The sequence below is a fragment of the Lactuca sativa genome, chromosome 2 (genome assembly GCF_002870075.4).
Source record: "Lactuca sativa cultivar Salinas chromosome 2, Lsat_Salinas_v11, whole genome shotgun sequence".
In the NCBI taxonomy this organism is placed as follows: Eukaryota; Viridiplantae; Streptophyta; class Magnoliopsida; order Asterales; family Asteraceae; genus Lactuca; species Lactuca sativa.
The window spans coordinates 64,281,129-64,305,714 of record NC_056624.2 but is presented as its reverse complement, the minus strand read 5'-3'; positions in this window follow the sequence as shown (position 1 = coordinate 64,305,714).

Below are 24,586 nucleotides of genomic sequence, written 5' to 3'. Positions count from 1 at the left end.
AACCACATCAAAATCACTTAACAAAGTGAGTTTACGGCCAAGACATGATTCTTGGGCCGTAAACTCCTAAAAAGGGCACCAAGGTGTGCCTAATGCCTTCATATGCTAGGGATAAAACTCTAGAACATATACCACAAGTGCAAGAGACTTGAAAACAACAAAAACACCCTATACTTAGAGTTTACGGCCGTAAACTCTAAGGGAAATAGCCTTAGGGCCGTGAACTCCTATTTGGAGTATTTCTAGACCTTAAAACGTTCCAAGGATTTAGCCACCAAGTTAGAATAATTCTAGAAAGCATTTGGGACTTCAAAACACACCAAACACACATATTTAGGAGTTTACGACCGTAAACTAAAGAATTTACAACCGTAAACTCCATGTGTGATGGTTTATGGGGAGTAAACTCTCATATAGGGTCCTTTGGAACCCTAAACACAAGTACCTTGTCCCACAATGGCTTAGATGCAATCCTTAGGGCTTAAAACACTTATATAAAGTGTTTATTATGCCTAGGATGTCTTAACATTATCAATTAGTCATTTGAGTCTAATTGAGTGCATATATGTGTGATTATATGTTCATTAGGATTGTAGTGTGTGCACAAGTCCTCGCTTGACACCTAGCAATCCTATACCGTTCAGTTCATTCCAATCACCAACTACAGGTGAGTTCATACCCCTAATCAATGTTTTAAAGGATTTTAAATGCTTTAATGGGGGGAATAAAAGTAGAAACAAACATGTTATTAAATCATTGATATGTATTTTATAACTGTGTTTGTCATTTAACAGATTTCACATACTACAAAATGTGATACACGAAATGGTTTTAAATCTTAAAAACACATTGTTATCAAATGTTTTACCTTTGAAATGTATATTAAAATGACCTCAGGTCATTGTTAATCATTGTTCAAAACCCATAAGATGTCTTACAAAACCATTTTTCATTCTTGAACTAAACTATGTATATACACCTATATTCTTATATATGTATTGATGTTGTAGTTTACAACTTTCATTTTGTTCCCACACCCTTGAGTAGTAAGAGTGTATAAACCTACATGATCAACCAGTTATATTACAGTAAATTATCGTAGGGATAATTTGAAGATATCAAACATTACTTCTATTACAAAGAATCACACAAGAGTCAGTTCATTCATGACTCTATACTAGTACATTACCTGATACATGAGTACTTACAGAGGTTTACCTGATACATGAATATGTTTACATATACTTACCTGTTACATGGACACACATACATGAATACCATACAGGAACACTTTTACATAAATGCATTATCCTGTATTCACTTACCTGGATACTTGTACTTAGGACTACGAGGATGATTTATTAGTACTTACTGTGTAAATTGTCTTTCCTATCCCGGTTCAATGGGATAACTAGACGGGACTTACCATTCCGAACCCCACAGATTAGCACCAGTGGTCGATGACCATCTACGGAGGTCTAAGGTTACTACTTATATTAGGTAGATCGATTTGGGACTAACCCTTCCAACCACCTGCTGCTGCTACAGAGGACAATTGGACAATCTTCGGATGTTCATTAGGTTATACATTTGGCTTAAGGCGATGTTGTGTTGGTCATAGTACCCAGTGACAACACTTACAGTAGTACATTTTCCTGTTTACTTTATTTTGTGATTCTTTCACATAAACGATAAGTTAGACTAAGTACTTTAGTACTAGTCAATAGAAGGAAAAACTATCATTTTACATAACAAAACATTCGGGTCTTGGTAGAAGACTACATTGACATAACAAAACATTCGGGTCTTGGTAGAAGACTACATAGTCATAACAAAACATTCGGGTCTTGGTAGAAGACTACATCTCACACTGATAGAAAATAAGGGATTTTCTAGGGTTTTTCATACGTCCATCAACATTTTATTTTAAAGGTTTGCATGACTTTTAAAACAGCTTTTAGTAAGGAAGACAATGACACTTAAATACTTATGAATTCACCAGCTTTAAAGCTGATACTCTCTTTCAAAATAACTTGTATTCTCAGGTCATCAGTAGATAGGTACGGAGGCCAGGTTTTGAGAAGACGGAGCAGTCAAGTCTCGTCTTTTATTTTGATTGTATATATTTGGTGTCTTACTACATTAAAGAACACACATGTATTAAAACTTTACTTATAATGCAATGGATGATGTTGTTGCTTTTTTATTATATTACACTGTTGTGATACTGTACATGACGTCCTCCACCCCTGAACGTTTCCGCCGTTCGTGGTTTTGGGGTGTGACAGTAAACCACACACACTCCATCAAACTATGATAAACAATTAATCACCCTTTGCCACCTGTGCATAGAACCAATTAGTGTGCCGGTAAACCACACGCGCTCCACTAACTTCTTAGCAAGGGTACAAAGTGTAATTTCATGGGATTGCATCAATTCACTTTTCCTAAAGTAACTAAGATTGGGAAATTTTTGAAAACATGTAGTTTCTTTATAGATTCATTGTACTTATTAATGAGGAAAGAGAGTTGCCCTATCCTACCCGTTCGGCTAACGACCCTCCACCGATCAAGCAAGCGGTGGGTGAGAGTGTTCACCCATTAAGCGACATTTTATAGGCAGCAACCTTATACCCACCTTATAGACCGGCTTCGTGAATGAGACCTACTAACGATAAGACTAGCATTTTAATTATATATATATATATATATATATATATATATATATATATATATATATATATAGTCTTCTAATATTATATTAGTATAGGGTTGAATTTTAAACTTGTAAAATTCTAGGGTTTGAAATTTAAATTTTCCTAAATTAAACTTTTAATCACAAAATATAAATTTCAAAACTTGAGGGCAAGTTTTAAACTTTTAAAACATAAAGGATCAAATAACAAATAATCTAAAATCACATAATTATCCATATTTCATTTATTTAATGATTTCTTGCAAAATAATTTACCAATTTAATCAAAATAATTAATTAATTATCATATAAGGAAATTAAATATTTTATTAATTGATAAATATCTTTAATTAGATCAAGATTATAGTCATATATATCAAAAAATCGGATTAGGGTTGACCTAATATGAAAAGGCAAGTTTCCATAAGATAAACAACAAGAAACCCCGAAGTTATCACATTCTGACGCTCAAACTCGCCGAGTACCCAGATACCCTGATGGACTCGCTGAGTTGAGCCTACTCGCCGAGTACCACCATGGGACTCGCCGAGTAGAGCAGGCAGAGAACAGAAAAATGAATTTTTTTGCAACAAACAAGCAATCAAAGTATCAATTCAATAGAAACCAAACTAGGCTCTGATACCACTGATGGGTTTTGGCCATATGAACATTCCTATGTGCACATGCAAACCATAATGCTTGGATCTAGGTTTCTCTAATTGAACATACATTGAATCCAAGACTTCTAATGGCTAATTGAGTATAAGAACAATACAAAACCAGAGTTAGAAGCTTACCTCAAAACACTTGTTTGATCTTCTTGTTCTTGGAGCTTTAGAGTCACAAATGTCACTCCTCTAAAGGCTTACAAACACCAACTAGCAAGCGGATGATATGTGAGAGAGGAGAGGGGATGAAATCGGCCAGGGTTTCTTTGCTTTAGCAGAGGTGTCGATTTCCCTTGCCCATGGGGTCTATTTATACTTGTAAGCCTCCTAGAGTTTCACTCTAAAACGCTAGCTGGATAACTATTACTCAAAGCAATTCAAATCCCTTCCAAGATAAGCCCTTGGACGAATTTATGGCTATCCTAAGCCCTAGAATTTGTCCACCCCTTAACTTTAAAGGATTTACAGCCCAAAGTGTAACTATCAAACAATTGACAGTTTATACCCCCTTATTTAATTAATCTCTTTAAGTCACCAAATTAATTCCTAATTAATTTATGACTTATATCAATCAAACAATAATATTATTATTCCTTATATTATACTTATAATATGTTAATAATATTCCTTCTCTCATTATAAATCATCCTGTCAAGTTGCTATGGTGAAGGCAACCCAAAAGGACCATGCACAACCGGGTCAAATACATGCCAAATATAGTTGTAGCCTTAGACACTATTCCAACAGTTTGGAACATGGTTTTGATTTATAGGATCTTTGGGTCGAGGTCTCAGCCTTCCTATTGGGATTATCGTATGAATTTGGAGGGTTGCTTTTCTTTTGGGTCTCCTTATCTTCTTCCAGCCTGATGAACCTTAGTACTCTACTTCTAACTCCATCCATTATTTTGGATGGAGTAATTATTAGGTCTGCGTATAATGGATAGTCTTTCTTTAGGCCTATTTTGAAGGCTTCCATGACAATTTCCATATCAATGTTACGAATAGTCAAAGCTTCGTTGCCAAACCGGTTTATGAACTCCCTAATGCATTCCTTAGGATCCAGTACGGCTCGATAAAGTTCACTAGTGATCTTTTCGAATGTTCTGCTACTAAAAAATTGATTGTTAAAAATATGAAGAAAATAAGAAAATGAAGAAATTGAGTAAGGAGTAACATTAAGAATCCATTTTAAGGCTAGTCCTGTGAGGGTCAGACCAAAATCCTTGCACAATAAAGCTTACTTCAGGTGTGAGGGAATGGGGATGATCTCCATTCTTTCCATGTATTGTGCTACATGTTCCTCAGGATCCATACTTCTATCACGAGGTTTCATGCTCTTGTATAGGTTGGACCACTTGAGGCACGCATAAGATTATCTGTCGTAACTGTTGAAGTTCTTTGGCCATTACGGGACTCATTCATGTATCAAGTTTCATAGAGTTAGTCTTAAAAGTATTGTTATTCAGAAACTTACCAGGATCCTTGTTATTGGGAGTGATGAAGATTTCGTCGGGATCCTGGATCATATGGGATTACTCACCTAGGGTTACACCCAATGGGAAGCAGGTGTTAGTGATGAGGATCCTATCTCCCAACAATTTCCTGAGGATCCTATCTCCCAGCGGTTTTCTAAGGACCCATTCCCCCAACGGTTTCCTGAGGATCCTATATTGTCAAAGTTCAGGATCATGAGCTGCAAGATCCAGGGTGCTGCTCCTTAGTGTTTATGGATCTTCGCCCACATTCATTCCATCTCCTGGATTATAGTCTTTTTTTCATCCCATTGTTTGTTTAGTTGTTTCTTTACCATCTGCACCATGGAGAAGAGTTTGCTATTACGGAACAAGAGGATCCTGGAATCCCAAGGATCCCAAATTCACATGACTGATGATCGGACAGGTGTACTTTTTAGAGTTATCCAGAGTTTTCCTTTAACAAGGAGGTCCTTTTGGAGGTTGTTAGGGCCAGGATCCTTACATATTTAGGATCCTTAAATATGCAGGATCCTCAGCTACCTTTGGATCCCGACTATCACCATTATTATTTTTATTAACATTTATAACGATTATATTCTCTTCATAATTATTATAAATGAAAAAGTATTCAAAAGATGACCAATTCTCAACGAAGAAACGTCTCAAATATGCTAAAGACCCGGAATAGTTGGTCAAAGAACGTTCGTAAATCCGGTCATAGAGGATCCCGGAAATATCAGACATCTTGTTGGCTAGTTTAGAATATAAATTGACACTTGTATCCCGCACACAAGACACTGTTTTTTACTCTAAGCTTAGTCTACGAAATCATTCACTTGTTCTTACTAAAACATTCTCTATAATCATCATTTTACATTAATAAAATCATCAAGGCAGCTGATCATTGTCACCTCCCAAGGTTTTGTCCCGGAGATCCTAGCAAGGATCAAGGGCTTTTCTTGTAAACCATTGTCTCACTCTCTTTATCATTTCCTATTGCACAATTCAAACATCACAACCTGTCATTCAATTTGGTTCACTAGTACTTGTCTAATTTTTGAACAAAACAATTTGGCCCCCATCATGGGGTCGTGGTGTTCAAAATCCTCAAAAAAATCATGTATCCACAACCGATCCTTTCGTCATCCTCTTTTCCTTCCATTTCAACCAAAATCCTACAACCTTCTCCGAGTGGGACCCTACTCAGAGAAAAATGCCTGATACTTCCAAGAAAGGCACCGCCTCCACTGCTAATCAGGGAAGTTTGGGATCCTCAGGACTCGAAGATCTGACTGCGTTAGTCACTACTACATAACTTTTCACTATAATGAGGAAAATGACGCAACAGGTGACCCGACAACAAGAGGAGAGTAGAGCACTACTCAAAGAAGTGGATATGATGAAGGAGGAATTTCAGAAGTCTCAGGAAACAACGCTCACGGTTGTACAACCAAGGATCCTGGACTTAGATAATGCAGGATCCTCAAAAAATCGTCAGAAGAACACAGTTCCAACCACTGTGTTTTCGCCCTGAGGGATAACTAGGGACAACCAAGCATCCATGATCAATGATCTCAATGAGCCTTTCAACACCCCTAGAAATCTTGATTCTAGTAACTTTTTAAACAACAATACTATTAATACTTTCTATACTAACGTTAATGTAGGAATAAACCCAAACATGGCCAGGGAACTTCATCAGTTAACACAAATGGTCACATGATGTTGAGATTCGCTCCCGCAATACCCAATACTGAAGTTTCTAAGCGCCTCCAAACTCCTAGAATTAAGCTTTACGATGGAACTACGGATCCAGAAGAGCACATAATAGTATACCGAGAAAGGATGCAGATCATTCCCATCCCAGGTCACTTGAAGGAAGCTCGCCTATGCAAAGGCATTGGCTCAACCCTTACCGTATCATCCCTTACAATCAATATTTTCAATAACCAATATTCTCGAAGTACATCTTTCGAGAAGATCACTAGTCATCCCTTACAATCTTAGGGATTTCGTTAACAGGTTCGGCAGGGAAGCTATGAGCATCCCTAACAATGACATGGTTACTACCGTAGAGGCCTTCGAGATGGGACTAAGCAAGGATTCACCCTTCTACGAAGACCTTGTGATGACCTTGTGCAAAAGATTGAACGAAGTCAGGTGCCAAGCGTTAAGGTTCATAAGCCTCGAAGAGGACAAAGAAATATAGAAGAGAAGCAACCCTTCTATTCAATATGAGAACCCCAACAGGAAGACCGAATCCTCAACCCCAAGAAGCTACAATTCAAAGCCCTATTCCAAACCAGGTCACCACAGGTTCAATCCCCTCGAAGATGAAGGAGAAGAAGAGGAACCTCCTAGGATCAATGACTATTGTTTTTCTGTGGATGTTTCAGGTATAATCATGCTATGTAGGATCTCGGAGACAAAGCAAGATGTCCAAAGATGGATAACAATTCCACCAGTTGGAAAGATAAGTACAAATGGTGTTCCTAACACGAAGAATTCGGTCACACGATGGAGGACTGCATAGCCCTAAGAAAATAAATAAGCTACCTCCTTAGTAAGGAACACCTCAAAGAGATCCTCGGGAGAAAAAGAGAAAAATCCAAGGAGAACAACCAGGGTGGTCACAAAATCCCGGAGTAACCAAGATCTCCACCCTCCGACGCTAAGATAATTAATGTTATCTCAGGCGAATCTAACATCTGTGGTACTTCTAATTCTCAGGCTAAAAGACATGGCAAGGTCTCTAAAACAGAAAAGGAAGATAGTCCATGGAAGAATACCATGCTAAGCAGTGAAAACGAAATCACATTCGACGAGATGGACAGGGAAGGGATTCGGGATCCTCACCATGACGGACTCATAATAACATTGTACATGGCCCACCATTTCGTGAGAAGGATCATTGTTTACGGAGGATCCTCGGTCAACATCATGCTCCTAGACGCACTAAAAAGGATGAACATCCCAGAAGCAGAAATAATCAAGAGATCCTCGATCCTCATAGGATTTAGCGGAGACACGAAACACACAATTGGAGAAATAAAGCTACCGATATACACAGAGGGGGTAAACTCTATACAAAATTTGTGTTATTCACACATTATCATCTTATAATGTGATACTAGATAGCCTGTGGAGCCACGAGATGAAAGCAGTTCCATCAACATATCATTAGTGTGTAAAATTGCCTACTCCATGGGGAACGGTCAAGATCATGGGAGAGCAAAAAGAATCGAAAGAATCCTATAAAACCTCCATGAAATCAACGACCAAACCTCAACAGGCATAGTAATCAAAGCAGGGGGCACATCACATCCTGGAAACAAAGGAACAAGATGTGAAAGAAGTGTAGCTAGGAAAAGAGGATCCTAAAGCTAAATTCCTCATAGGATCTTCAATGCCTGAGCAAATTGAGCATGAACTATTAAACTTCCTAAGAACTTGAATCAAGACATTCACATTGAAACACAAATATATGATGGGTATAGAAAAGAATATTATCACTCGCAAACTTAATATTGACCCCTCTTTCAGACCAATACACTAAAATAGAAGGAAGTTTGGACCTAAAAGGAATCAGATCATCTAAGAAGAAGTAGAGAAGCTCCTAAAGATGGGAATGATCAAGGAAGTAAAGTTCCCAAGATGGCTGACTAACATGGTTGTTGTATAAAAGAAAAACGGAAAATGGTGAGTATGTATAGACCACACGGATCTTAACAAGGATTGTCTTATGGATCCTTTTCCCCTTCCACATATTGACTCTATGATAGATGCGACGGCTGACCATGAACTCCTGACCTTCATGGATGCTTCTACAGGATTCCAACAAATACAGATGGAGACATCCAACCAAGAAGATACAACATTCATTACACCAACAGGTATATATTGATAGACCGCAATGCCTTTTGGTCATAAAAATGCAGGTGTAACATATCAGAGACCAGTGAATCGGATGTTTAAAGACAATCTAGGGGATACCATGGAAGTCTACATTAATGAAATGGTAGTGAAATCAATGAAAGCTGAAGACCATCTCAGGGATCCTAAAGAAGCATTCGACATCCTAGATGAGTACAATATGAAGTTGAATCCACTCAAATCCCCCTTTGGGATGTAGTCGGGCAAGTTCCTTGGGTACTTGGTAACAAAGAGAGGAATCAAGGCAAGCCCGGAACAGATCAAAGCAAGCATTAAGTTGAAATCTCCATCTTCAACAAAACACATCCAAAGGCCAATTGGAAGGGTAACAGCACTCAACAAGTTCATTTAAATATCCACTGAAAGATGTAAGCCCTGCTACAAAATCTTGAAGAAAAACAAAAGGTTTGAATGGACTATAGATCATGAAAAAGCCTTTCAGGAACTCAAAAAATACTTGCGCTCCATGCCATTACTGCTAAAGCCCATAGACGGAGAATCGCTCCTCCTATACCTCTCAGTACCCTCAAACGCAGTAACTAACGTCTCGATCCTGAAAATAGGTACTCTCACCTCGAAAAATTAATTCTCTCCTTATTAACTGCTTCTATTAAATTAAAACATGATTTTGAAACACATACTATACATGTAAAAACCAATTATCCTATTAAGAACGTCATAAGAAAACCAGAAATGTCAGGAAGAATGGAAAAACTGTCAGTGAAGTTAAGCATGTTCGACATCAGATATGAACCAAGATCCGCCATAAAGTAACAAACATTAGCAGACTTTGTGGCTGGCTTTAGTAATGATCTATGAAACGAAGTAGAAACGGAAGCCAAACAACTCCTAGAAGATGAACACATGGGAAAACGGACGTTGTACACAGACAAAGCTTCAAATAAAAAGGGAACAGGACTAGGGATCAAACTAAAATCGCCATAGGGGAACATCCTACCTCATACAGTTATTTGCGAATTCAACACTCTCAATAACGAAGCAATATACGAAGCCCTCGTCGTGGGACTAGAATTGGCTAAGGATCTTCAAATCAGGATCTCCAGGTATTTGTTGACTCTTTATTACTAACTAATCCCTTCAATGGATCTTATGCAGTGAAAGGTGAAAGATTAGCACAATATCTAGAGATCCTAAAAAAACTAGCTTCTGATTTCAAAAACGTTAGCCTAACCTAAGTTCCCAGAGAAGAAATCATAGAAGATAACACATTAGACAACTTAAGATCCCACCAGAAACAAAGATCCCTATAACCCACATAGTAACCCCAGACACAGAAACCCTCTCTGACAAATCAGAAGATCCTAAATAACTGACAAGTGTAGCAACTACTGGAGATCCTGACCCTAGGATCCCTCCTCAAAGGGATCGCAACAAATAGGATCCTCTAAGGTCCATACCTTAGATGCTTGGAAGATCCTGAAGCTACAGAAGTCTTGAATAACATACATGAGGGAGACTGTGGCAATCACACAGGGGGCAAACCCTAATGTTCCAAAATACTAGGAATAGGGTACCACTGCCTAACCATGAGGAAAGATTCCTTTCTAGATTCTCAAAAGTGTGATGCTTTCCAAAGACATAGCAACATCCTACATCAACCGACAGAACCTCTACATCCTGTTATCTCCCCTCGGCCATTCATGAAATGGGGAATGGATATAGTTGGAAAATTACTGGTAGCCCTAGGAGGAAAATTGTTCATGCTGGTGACGAATAATTACATCTCCAAGTGGATCGAAGTAGAAGCCTTCGTTCGGGTAAGAGACAAGGGATGGTATCATTTATTAAACATAATATCTGGACTAAGTTCGGGATCACGGCTGAAATCATATGCGACAATGGATCTTAATTTTTAAGAAAAAGTACGGAAGACTTTAGCACAATTTGGGGAATGAAAATGATAATGTCCACTCCTGTTCTTCCCCAAGCTAATGGCCAAGCAGAATCCAACAATAAAATCATTGTAAACAACTTAAAGAAAAGATTGGATAAGAACAAGGGAATATGTGTAGAAGAGCTTCCTTTCGTCTTATGGGCAAATAGGACTACTTCCAACATAGCCACAAGTCAAACCCCTTACTCTTTGGTGTTTAGGGCAGAAGCTGTGATCCCCACCAAAGTAGTGATCTCGACAGCAAGATACTTACTGAGTGATCGAGAAAACAATGACAAAATCCTAGCACATGATCTTGACACTATTGATGAACTCAAAGTTCTTGCCAAAATACGCATTGCTACTCATCAACAAAGGATCACCAAGGCTTACAATAAGAACATAAAAATCAAAAAGTTCCGAATAGAAGACTTGGTATTAAGGAAAACATTCCAAAACAACTACGATCCTAGTAAAGGAAATTAGCTCCTAAATGGGATGAACCATATCTCATGGACATGGAAGCGGGAAAAGGAGCATATTGGTTGGAAACACTCAAAGGAGACGTTCTGCCAAGAGCCTGAAATGCTTTACACCTCAAAGAATACTACTTGTAAGTAGGGTCGAAAGATCCACAACAAAACCAAGGTACACATGTTCTTTATCATAAAATTTTTGTCATTGTTTATTTTCTCCTCAAATACATTACTAACTTAAGCTTCGGAGGGGCGTTAACTAGAATAACGCCCACCCCTAGCTAATGTTTGATATACAGAAACATAAGGATCCTCAAGATTAAAGATCCTAAAATGTAAGGATCCTTAAGAATTAAGATCCTGAAACATAAGGATCTTGACACATGAGGATCTCATGGTATTAATACATGATAAACCCCACTATATTTAACGATGTAATCTTTAAACTATCATATACACAAGCTAGAGACTGATCATCTCTCCTATGCTTAAGGGTACTTAATCCTCTCTAAGGTTTAAAGATCTAATTACCTCTTTTACACGAACAAAGGTTTATATACCTTGCTTGGACGCATGATATCTAACTGTGGGATACAGATAAGGGGGTCATTGCATGATTCAATGGCTTGGCAACCCTCTTATCTTTGAACATATGTTGAGATCCTTAAAGTTTATAACATTCTCATCTTATACAAAAATTACTATCTTACACCAGAAACTACATAAGGTCTATAACATCTACATGTTATCACACGTGGGGAATTTTCCCAGAGAATACACTCGAATCATAACATTTTCATGTTGTTATAATTAAGGATCTTCCCCATGAATTATATCACAAATCGGAATCCTCCCCAATATATAACATTAACATGTTATCCATTGAACCAATGGTGTTAGAAAAGAATTTGGTCAAAGTCTATAACCTAAACAGGTTATCCTAAGGAGAGATTTCCCATGAATGATCTAAGATCCTCATATTTAAAGATCTTTTTCTGTAAGGATCCTTTTTAACCCTCTTTAGTAAAGAGCCTCATTACCAGCAGCGAACTGAAGTTCTCTCCTAAGTGGAGATTTATCCTCAGCTAACAACAAGACTTACAAAGCTTGAGAAAAAACTTGGAGATAATCAGGTTCCATCTATCCGTATTCTCAAAGAACTTTAGACAAAGTTTAAGGATCCTGAATTTTCCAATATGCTAAGCTAAAATCAACTAATTACCAAGATTCAAATATGCTAGAAATGAACTACTAAAGAAATTCTGTTTCAGGACTATTTGAAGGAACCGAACTTTCCAGGATCCTAATTATTTAAGGATCCTAATATTGTAACAACAATACAGAAAAATAGGAGAAAGATATAAAAGGAAAATGATACAATGTCATTCAAATAAGGGGTTGTAGACCAGCCCAGCCAAAAAGTTAATTTTTTTACATCATTAATGAAAACAAAAACTACTTAAACCAATTATTTGCAGGCCTAAACCAATTATTTGCAGGCCTAGACCTTAGCCTGGTCATCATCAGCCGCATCTTTCTTCTCCCCTTCTACGGCTAGCAACGACACAGGATCCCGATTGGCGATAGCAGGCTTATTAATCAGTTTGGCCAATGCCCCGTGCCATCCACCCACGTCCCAGGAACCTGCGTTCTCCAGATCCTCCGCCAGCTTAATCTTAGCCTGCAGAATAGCTATCACAACACTTATCTTTGTGTCAATGATCACTTCCTCGAGATCTGTGAGATGCTCTTCCTCCTACTCAACTTTTTGTTACTCAACAACTCTACCATCTGGAGAATATCCTCATTGGTCACCCTCCATGTCTTCTTTTGCTCGTTTAGAACAAACTCAACTCTATCAATACGAACCCTAACGTCATTAGTAACGTGGGAAACGTGAGTGGAGACCCGCAAGAAACATAAATATCAGCATGAGAAAGAACAGGTATGATAGATTAACATAAATAATTCCTAAGTGCAGAATACTTATAGCTTGGGAAAATGAGGATAACATCCAAAGAACATCCTCGATGCTCAGGTTCTCTAGGTTGATGTCTATAGCCTCAGAAGTCTTTCATTTTCGGAATCCTGAAGCCTTAACCGTGAGATCTATATGAGATCTCTTGGGAATAGGAAGAGTAGCTCCTTTTTCCTACTTGACTTTGATAGAACCGCTGGTATATCATCTTCAAGATTTGCCAAACCAAAATGGGCCTTGGACAGTGTAGTCTTAGAACCTGCCATAGAACCCTATTAAATTAGGATCCTCTAAAAGACACATCAAAGACAAATAATGTTACCAGTAGCCATAGAGGTGGTAGTGGAGAAACCCTCTTGGAGACTTGAATGTTCGAGCTTGAAGAACCTCTCGTGTGGAGGAAGCACAAGAAACATGGAAATCATTTCTTTAGAATCGTCAGCAGCAGGAGCAAGCTCCTTAAATTTGAATGTTGCATCAAAACAAACAAAATAAGGGAAGTAAATTTCAAGATCCTTAAAAGTATAAATTAAATACTACCCTTTTGAACCCATGTTTTTGGCAGCGAATCCCCATCGGGATTCGAGTCACGTCTCAAAAAGAAGTATTTTCTTTCCAAGCATTTTCATTTTGTTTAGATTTTAAAATTAGGTGGGGTTTGTTTGTCTTGACACTTAACAGGAATCAAGAAGAACCAAAAGTAGAAAGATGATAAATGACAGCCAACTCAGATGAATCAATGTCAATATTTTTGGACTGATTTAAGCGGTCGATCCAAAATAGGATCCTCCAGACCACTGACATAGTTTGGATATAAGAAATATGGGTACTTATAAAGACATCACGAACGATGCCAATAATAGGATAGGTTAACCCTAAAGTAAATATTCTGAAAACAGACCCACATCGGAGATACATAATCAGGTTGGACAGTAGCTTCGAAAGGATAGAAAGCTACGTTAGAAGGAAAAGCCCCAATAATTTTCACGATTCTATATCCTCTTCGTCAAAGGAGCAAACCTCATCATAGGTTAAAATTTGCTTGATCGCTGAAATCTTTCTCGGGATAGGTTACAACACTACCTTGAGAACGAAAAGTTTTCTTGACCATGACAAGAAGAATTAAAGGGACAAAAGGAAACAAGTAATAAGAAAAAATTACCTTCACATTAAGATGATGACAACTGAAGGAAGTAAAGAGGAAGTTACTGAAAGTCCACATATATAGCCAGAAAAAGATAACAGAGATGATTTGGCTGTTTCTCAATTATCTCGATAAAGATAAAACCTATCCATTAATGAATAATTTTAAATTCTTCTCTTAAATTTAATTTATTTTATTCCTTTAATGTATACAAAATTGATTCTTTTATTTTCAAGAATAACTTAGGTGCAATTATTTGGGCCAAGATCCTTACATATTCAGGATCCTCAGCTACCTTAGGATCCTGGCTGTCACCATTATTATTTTTATTAACACTTATATTGGTTATATTATGTTCATAATTAATATAAATGCAGAAGTAGTCAAGGAAAAACCAATTCTCAACGAAGAATCATCTCAACTATGCAAAAGACTCGGAATACTTTGTCAAATAAGGTTCATGAAGCTGGTCATAGATGATCCCAAAAATATCAGATATCTTGTTGGCTAGTTTAGACTATAAATTAACACTTGTATCTTGCACACAACACACTGTTCTTTCCTCTACGCTTACTCTATGAAATCATTCACTTGTTCTTACTAAAACATTCACTGTAATCATCATTTTACATTAATAAAATCATCAAGACAGGTGATCACTGTTACCTCCCAAGGTTTTGTGACAGAGATGGTAGAAATGATCGAGGGCTTTCCTTGTAAACCGTCGTCTCACTCTCTTTATCATTTGCTATTGCATAATTCGAACATCACAACCTCTCATTCAATTTGGTTGATTAGTATTGGTGTAATTTTTGACTAAAATAGAGGTGGTGGAAGATTTTTTTAGGAAGTTGGAGAATAGAGGAAGAAGTAAAAGTTGGATGTGTAGACATAATTTTCGAGAATTAAGAACACCACGGCCCCACGGTGGGCGCCAAATCAACTTTGTCAAAAATCGACTAAGTGGATATCAAATAAATTGCATGAGAGGCGGTGGTGTTGTAGGTGAAGTGATTAAAGAAGTTAGAAAAACATTGCATAAGTGATTTACACGGAAAGCCCTTGATCCTTGCTAGGATCTCTGGCATAAAACCATGGGAGGTGATAATGATCACATGCCTTGTTTGATTTATTAATCTGAATAAGTATTACATAGAAAATGAGGAAGATATGATTACAAATGTTTTAGTAGCTCAAGGTGTCTAAGGTGCTAGTTTATTGTATGTGGTGTGTGTGATTTACAAGTGTATTTAGTGTCTAGGTTAAGTAACTACAAATCTAAGATTTTTAGGATCCTACTGAACTGGTATTTGCAACATGCTTTAACTTAGTATTCCCAGTTTTTAATACTGGTTGGACTAATTCTTCATTGTGAATGAGTCCTATGTTGACCATATATGCACATATGAGAAATAATGAAGAAATATAGTCGTTAAGCTTGTTAGGAAATAATAATGGCGATATTGAGGATCCTGATGTATGTTTGGGTTCCTAAGACTCCTTTAAGATATAGGATCCTAGATAGATTGAAGGATCCTTAGATATCTTTGAGATCTGGGATCCAAGATAGGATTGAGGATCTTGGCCTTAACAATGGCAATTCCACAACAAGCCCGGAAAAAAGATTGAAGACATTTGGTCAAATTATGCTCTTGAAGTGGTCAAAACTTATAAACCCCATTCATTCTAGCATATAATATTCCTTTAATATCCTCTAGTGCAATTTGGCAAAGGGTTTTATAGAACCCAGACAGACTTTGCATCAATGAATCCTAAAGAAATTTGAGCAATTGCCAGAGTATTCAGCTTCAAGATTGAAAAGCATGAGATGAAGAATCCCATATATGAGAGAGCTTCCAATTTCTCAAACCTATTGTATGTGACTTTGCAAAGATAGATTCTAAGATTCATTCAATTCGTATCGATCAGGTTGGTCTCCTTCCATTCGAGTATCCAACAATGTCACCGAAGGGATTTATGAAATGAATTACAGTGCAACCAACTACATTGATCACAATATCATCTTTAGAATCACCATGGACATTAAAAATAACTTTCTCCATGCAAAATCATTTCACGGGTGCAACAATAAAAATCTAGAGCACATCCTCAAGCTCACTTCAAAATTGAAATTCACTACCAATGAAGTAAATCTTGATATCGAAAGATGAATCAAATGGTTGGTCAGTGTAAGGAAGTTATAGCATCTCGTTATCAAGTTCTTTAAACTAGATAAGCGAAGAAGATAGATGCGAGGTAAGTGACCCTCGACAGCTAAGGTGGTTATTGTGGATGGGAAGAATTAGATGGATGATGAAGCATAGAGATGTTTTGTGTTGACATGTTGAAGAGATTCTTGTTTTGATAACCGGAGAGTTTGTGAAAGAATGGAGATGCTAAAGAAAAATTGGCGAAGAGATTATTGGAGTTTGCCTTTTGTAATACCGCAGTGTCATGTAATGATCAATTTTTACTGACAAAGAGAGTCAGGTTGGTTTTGTTAGTTCTAGGCATGGGAAGTATGCTCGTCAACGTCATCATTATTTTTATATTATCCAGTTGTAGACATGTATTATTTCCTCTTATAAATACATGATCTTGTTGATCAATAAGTGTGTATCTAATGTTACTTTCCTTTTTAATTTTCTAACATTTAAATATATGTCTTCTTATCTGTAAATATTTTCATATACTTTGTTGTTCATCATTACTAACTTGTGTTTAAATGCAAAACATTTTCTGATTCAACAAGTATCTTTGAGCTATTTTATGTTTATTGATGTATGTTTTTTCTATAATTCTATTAAGTTATTATTGTCGAACTTTATTAAGATCATTGAGATTAATTTAAATTCTGCACTATAATCTCTTAATCATATGTTTTAACACTGTGGAAATTTACAACCAATTTAAACTTTTCAAAAACAACCCATATTCATTAAGTTATTACAAAAAGGTTTTTAGTTCATTTATTATCAGAGTATCCCAGAAACATCAACATTAAATTGAGGAGCGGTACGATCACGCCTTCGCCTTGCCACGATCTCCTGAAGTACCTAAAACAATACACTGAAACTGTAAGCCCGAAAGCTTAGTGAGTTACCTCCAAAATACCAAAAACAATACCATACACATATCTTATCATAAACAGAATAGTCATGCAAATTGATTCTACAGTGTGATTGGTCCGCCTGCACCAGGCCTTCAGTCCACCCGGTCCACTCTGTCTCCGAGTCTACAGTATGACCGGTCCGCCCCCACTGGGCCTTCAGTCCACCTGGTCCACTCTCTCAGTCTACAATATGACTGGTCCGCCCGCACCGGCCCTTCAGTCTGTCTGCTCCACTCTCTGAGCCTCGTCACGCCTGGTCCGCCCTCTTGGGGCCTTGAGCCTATCCGGACCACTCGTCGGGCCTTTGGTCTAATCGGTCCGCCCTTGGTATGTTGGCCTACAACACAAAGCAGGACCCGCCTCAACCCAACCCCAGTCCGACAACCATATGCACATAAATATATCATCATATAACAATTTTCAACTAATCAACCGATCTAGCAGATCACATAACATAGCATCATCCTAACCAGGATACCAACCTAATCGGTCACTAGCATAGTATCATCCTAACCAGGATACCGACCTAACCGATCACTAGCATAGCATCATCCTATATACCAGGATACCGACCTTAACCAGGTCTCTAACATATACCATCCTAACTATCAGGATGCAGACATAGCAAAGCAATAACATAATAACAACTATCCGGATTTCCATCTGACAAAGGGTCGGCCTTGGTGCCTTAGACCCTGTCGATATAGTGAGGATAACTCACCTGCTATAGCTGACTGAAGAGATAAGATCACGTTGCTCCGACCACCAACACGAACACCACCACTGAACACTACCAATTAACCAAATCCAATAAATACCAATAATTACCAAAATACCCTTAGAAGTCAAACTGGTCAACCCTTGGTCAAAGTTAAAGTCCTCAGTCAAAGTCAACCTTCCTGGTTGAACCTACTCAGTGAGTCAACCCGACGAGTCGTCGAGTTCCTTTACTCAGAAACTCCCATAATATGACTCAACTCACCGAGTCACCCCAAGACTCGTCGAGTCCAACAATCTCAGAGTCCCATCTTGCATAACTCAGCGAGTTGTCCCTCGACTCACCTATTCGAGGCTTAACCAGAAAAGGTTAGGGTTCTACGACCAGACTCGCCGAGTCAAAGAACAGACTCGCCGAGTCCAAAGTAATCTTCAACAGACTCGTCGAGTTGTTCTACCAACTTGCCATGTCCAAACGTGACATCTTCATTCGGACGATTTCAGGCCATTTCATTGCTTCCAATACATAGATCTAGACTCCTAGGGCCAGATTCATACATAAAGTTTCCAACTTTATGTGCATTCAAGGCTCAACAAGCTCCAACCAAGCTACAAGAAGGTTTTGGGGCATAGACGCTCTCAATCAAGCCCCATGGTTGATGCTTTCTTCCTTCATGGCTCCAATACAACCTAGATCTGAAGTGGCAACCTAAGATCTAGTCTGTAAACCCAAAATAGATCTTAATCATGCGAAAGAATCCCAAAACAACCACCGTGGATGAACAATAAGGAAAAAGGCTTAAGGAGGTGACTTCTTACCCCGAAGATGAGTTTAATATGATGTAGACTTCAGATCTACAAGATCTCTTTATGCTATCCTCGAATTCCTCAACCTTTCTTTACCTATTTCCTCTTCCAAGCTTCACTTTCTTCAATCAAAGGACAATCACACACTTCTAGGGTTTCTCTGGAGATTTCTGGAAGAATAGGGCCAAATTGAGGACATGATGTCCTTTAAATAGGGTGCAAACCCTGAAAATAGGGTTTCTTATTCCAGAACCGACTCACCGAGTCTAGCTGCCGACTCGCCGAGTCGGGTCACATATTCAAGCGATCCACACGCGACTCAACTCACCGAGTTACCTTTCCAACTCGCCGATTCCAAACCTCGATTTACACTTTACACCCCCGATCTCTTGCTTGGGAACTTGGGATGTTACAATTCTTCCCCACTTAAATTAGGCTTCCCCCTCGAAGCCTGCAAAAACACAATTCCAGATAATACTCCCACAATATAGCTCCTGATCTCAACCGACTCAAGTTCCTTCAAATACTGTTAACAAATCTCAATAAAACCCAATTCCCTTACAGAGTCATGAAACTTGCTTCGAACCAGCCATCGGCTTCTTTCTTTTAATGATAAACACATCAACTAAGTATCACCTGATGATACTTCCATCATTCCAACTCACCTAATCACTTGCCTCTTACAAAAGTTGGGTATCACTATAGACCACCGAGTCCTGACCTGGTACCAAACTGCTATCCCTTTCCTCGACTGGCATAACTTTTATGGAATTCACTGTTGGGACTCGTTCCGCTTCCTTTCTGAATCCTACTCTTTCCTTCCCGCGTTGACAGGATGATACATCTTACCACCCCTAAGCAGCTCCCATCTACACTCTCATGCCCATATTGTACCTGATCCAACGTCCTCGGGATGGAAAACCTGACACACTGACGATACCTCCAGACATCCCCAGGACGAACTACCGCTACATACATAACCTCCTACTCACAACCATACTGAAAATCCAAGGCTCCATCCTTGCATCCCTTCCAATGTGCTTCCATACCACTGGCACAATAACAGTGCTCAACCACCGTAATTGAAATACTCTCAATCATCCACTCTCACTACTGCTTTCACTTCCGTGAACCAACACTCCCTCCTGGAGTTACATACCTTTCCCTTTCCTTATCCAAGGAAGTCTACATGAACACCTTGTTACTTGAACAAGTGCCACAGTGCTCACACCCCACTCTACATTATTCCCTTGTAGAGTAACCGCTATTCCATGCATCACACACACTCTGAATCAGCTCGCAAGGACTCTCGGGTCCATGCACTTCCTTCCACTAACATGATCAATACCTGGGGCCAGACCTACTGTCTACTATTGCATTGCAACATACCCAATCCATCTCCTTATATAGATCTATCAACACATACAGAGTCTTCAGCATGACTTGACCGCCTTACTAGGATTTCAGCCAATCTGGACCACTCTCAGAACCTTTAGCATGTCTGGACCGCCCTCTAGGGCCTTCATCCTGTCTAGACCATTCTTCTTGCCTTCTGCCTGACTAGTATGCCCACTGGCCTTTATTCTCCTCGGACCGCTCAAACTATAATACATCATCCTGAACTATCCTTCCTGGGAATCTCTCCTGTACATACTGTTCTAGCACTCTAGGTGTTACGAACTCTAATTGCATTCCATCTACTCAGATTCCGACCTAATCCTAGGCCTCACAACAACCAATCACCTTTTTCGAAAACCTTGGTCTGTACCCCGCCCCATTTGTCTGTCACTTACTCATACCAGCCCAAACTCTTGGCTGACTGCAACACTGTTGAATCCCAAATAGCTAATCCACCTCTAATGCTTCTCGATCCTCCTGAGAATTTTCCAATTCTCCCCACTTAAAGCACTGACTACCAACCACCGGTGACTGAACTGACATAAATCAATCATCCCTACTCAACATACTCCTCTTATCCATGAACTTATTTCCTCTGAAACGAGCAACCTCTACAAAATCACCTCCCGACATCGCACATCACGAACTCTAAGGGAGTTCGACACTCCGCTGAACACTTCTCAAATCGCAATTACCATAGCCGACAACAAGACCATACAACCAAATTCTGACCATCAATCCCTTGGATGCTAACCGCTTACAACTCCTAGTTACTAACACCCCAACCAAACCATGAAACACGCAGAACGGCGAATAAAATACAAGACAACATAAATAAGCAGATAGCTAGGCAACAATGAAACAAAAACATACCCGCAATTGTATCCGGCTCTACCCTAACCTCTTTTGTTGTGAGCCGAAAAGCGCGCCCCTGAGCCCTTGGAGGCTCCGCTCCACCCTGACCCCCATCAGTAATCCTCAAAGTAGTCAATGCTGGAACCTACACAGATCTGGAAACAAGCTGTAGACAGTTGGCCCTTAAGTGACCAACCTGATGGAAATGATAAAAAATCCTCAAATCCTGAATCGGGGCTGACTGATGGCAATCCCTCGCGTAATGGCCTTCTCTCCCACACTTGCGGCATGCACCACCAGACCTACAAACTCCAGTATGACCATTCCCACACTTCTCACAAGTGTGGCTACCTTGACCTCCCAACCTGGAATCAATGGGCTAGGGCCGTTTTGCCACTAGCTGCGACTGCGACAGGGCCTGTATCTGCTCTCTCAAGTGCAACTCAATCTCCAACTCACGCCGCCGAGCAGCCTCTTGCAACTCCAGTAAGGTCTCACACCTCTGCGTAGACACAAACTGCCTGATATCCCCCTTGAGCATACTTAGATATCGGGACATCTGAGCCTGCTCCAAAGCAAACTCAGGGAAAAACATCGCCCTCTCAGTGAACATATTGATGATCTCCGTCACCGACTCTGAATCCTGCTTCAGTTCCAAGAACTCCTGAGCCAACCTCTCACTGTCAACCCGTGGAACATAACGGGTACTGAACATCTCCCGGAACTGATCCCATGTAATCGCAGCCCGCTGCGCATCTGAAAAAGATCCCGTAGTCAACGTCCACCAATCCTTCGCCCCAAGCCTCAAAAGGTTCAGAACACGTGAAGAAACACCCCTCCACGTCCGACAACCATCTCATAGCAATGATCGGATCCTGAACTCCATTAAAAGTAACGGAGTTCGTATTATCGAAGTCCTAATACTGAAAAGTCCGACCGGCTCCTCCCCATGCCGCTGCCACAGCCGCGGCAACCGTCTCTGCAAGAGCTGAATAACGCTCATCAAAATACTCAGCCATCGCGGTCTTGATCGACCTAAACATCTTCGACAACTCAGCTCGGAACATAGCAGCAACCTCATCATGCAGGATCTCCCGGATCCTGATATCCAACTCATCCGTACTCATTTGACCAACGACCTCGAGTGGCGCTAAACCACCCTGACCGCCCTCTCCTGATCCCGATCCAGATCCGGATCCGCTCCCGACATGCCTCGTAACCACCATATTGAACTCACACCAAAATAACATCAGATGCTTCCCAATAACCCGGGAACCAACTCCCAACCCAACCATAGGAGTTGTGACTTCCTTGATATGCATATGGGTCATGTGCTTTCAGTAGTACGGGCCCATACTACCTTCCACACCTACCCATATTTATATCAAGTATCACAACAACACCCTAGCGATAAACATACACATGGCAAACACTCAATCCTCACCTCTAGAGGAACTGCTAACTACCTCACACAACAGGAAACCCTAGGCTAGTAGGCATCATATAATCAGGTAATTCTATCATGCAATTCCTGAAGATCCCTAGCCTAGTACTAGCATGTTGTTCTAACATATCACATAATCAAATAACTTGTATGGTATTTTGGGGTCTACTTACTGGCTCTGGCTTATCGTACCTCCGCATCCTCCTATACTCATTTTTTTGAAAACCATTATAATTTCACTTTGAAAACTCTCCTTGATTTGACACTAGATTCACATGAATGTTCCTCCAATTCACTCAAACCAAGGCTCTGATACCAACTTGTCACGATCTCCTGAAGTACCTGAAACAATACATTGACACTGTAAGCCCGAAAGCTTAGTGAGTTACCCCTAAAATACCAACCACAATACCATTCACATATCATATCATAAATAGAACAGTAATGCAAATCGAGTCTACAGGGTGACTGGTCCGCCTGCACCAGGCCTTCAGTCCACTCAGTCCACTTAGTCCACTCTCTCTCCGAGTCTACAATATGACTGGTCCGCCCGTACCGGGCCTTCAGTCCACCTGGTCCACTCTCTGAGTCTACAGTATGAGTGGTCCGCCCGCACTGGGCCTTCAGTCTGCCTAGTCCACTCTCCGAGCCTTGGCACGTCTGGTCTGCCCTCTTGGGGCCTTCAGCCTATCCGAACCGCTCGCCGGGCCTTCGGTCTAACCGGTCCGCCCTGGGTATGCAGGCCTACAACATAAAGTAGGACCTGCCTCAACCCAACCCTAGTCCAACAACCATGTCCATACAAACATATATTTATATAGCAATTCACAACTAATCAACCGATCTAGCAGACAACATAACCTAGCATCATCCTAACCATGATACCGACCTAACCGGTCACTAGCATAGCATCATCCTAACCAGGATACCGACCTAACCGGTCACTAGCATAGCATCATCCTATATACCAGGATACCGACCTTAACCAGGTCTCTAACATATGCCATCCTAACTACCAGGATGCAGATATAGCAAAGTAATAACATAACAACTATCCAGATTTCCATCTGATAAACGGCCGACCTTGGTGCCTTAGACCCCATCGATATAGTGAGGATAACTCACCTGCTATAGCTGACTGAAGAGATAAGATCACGCTGCTCCGACCACTGACACGAACTCCACCACTGAACACTACCAATTAACCAAATCCAATAAATACCAATAATTACCAAAATACCCTTGGAAGTCAAACTGGTCAACCCTTGGTTAAAGTCAAAGTCCACATTCAAAGTCTACCTTCCTGGTTGACCCTACTCGCTGAGTCAACCCGACGACTCGTCGAGTTCCTTTACTCAGAAACTCCCATAATACGACTCAACTCGCCGAGTCTCCCCAAGACTCGTCGAGTCCAACAATCTCAGAGTCCCATCCTGCTTAACTCACCGAGTCGTCCCTCGACTCACCGATTCGATACTTAACCAGAAAAGGTTAGGGTTCCACGACCAGACTCACTGAGTCCAAGAACAGACTCGCCAAGTCGAAAGCAATCTTCGAAAAGACTCGTCGAGTTGTTCTTCTAACTCGCCGAGTCCAAACGTGACATCTTCATTTGGATGATTTCAGGCTATTTCATTGCTTCCAATACATAGATCTGGACTCCTAGGGCCAGATTCACACGTAAAGTTTCCAACTTTACGTGCATCCAAGGCTCAACAAGCTCCAACCAAGCTAGAAGAAGGTTTTGGGACAAAGTTACTCTCAATCAAGCACCATGGTTGATGCTTTCTGCCCTCATGGCTCCAATACAACCTAGATCTAAAGTTGCAACCTCAGATCTAGTCTCTATACCCAAAATAGATCTCAATCATGCTAAAGAATCCAAAAACAACCACCATGGATGAACAATAAGGAAAAAGGCTTAAGGAGGTGACTTCTTACCCCAAAGATGAGTCTAATCTGATGTAGACTTTAGATCTACAAGATCT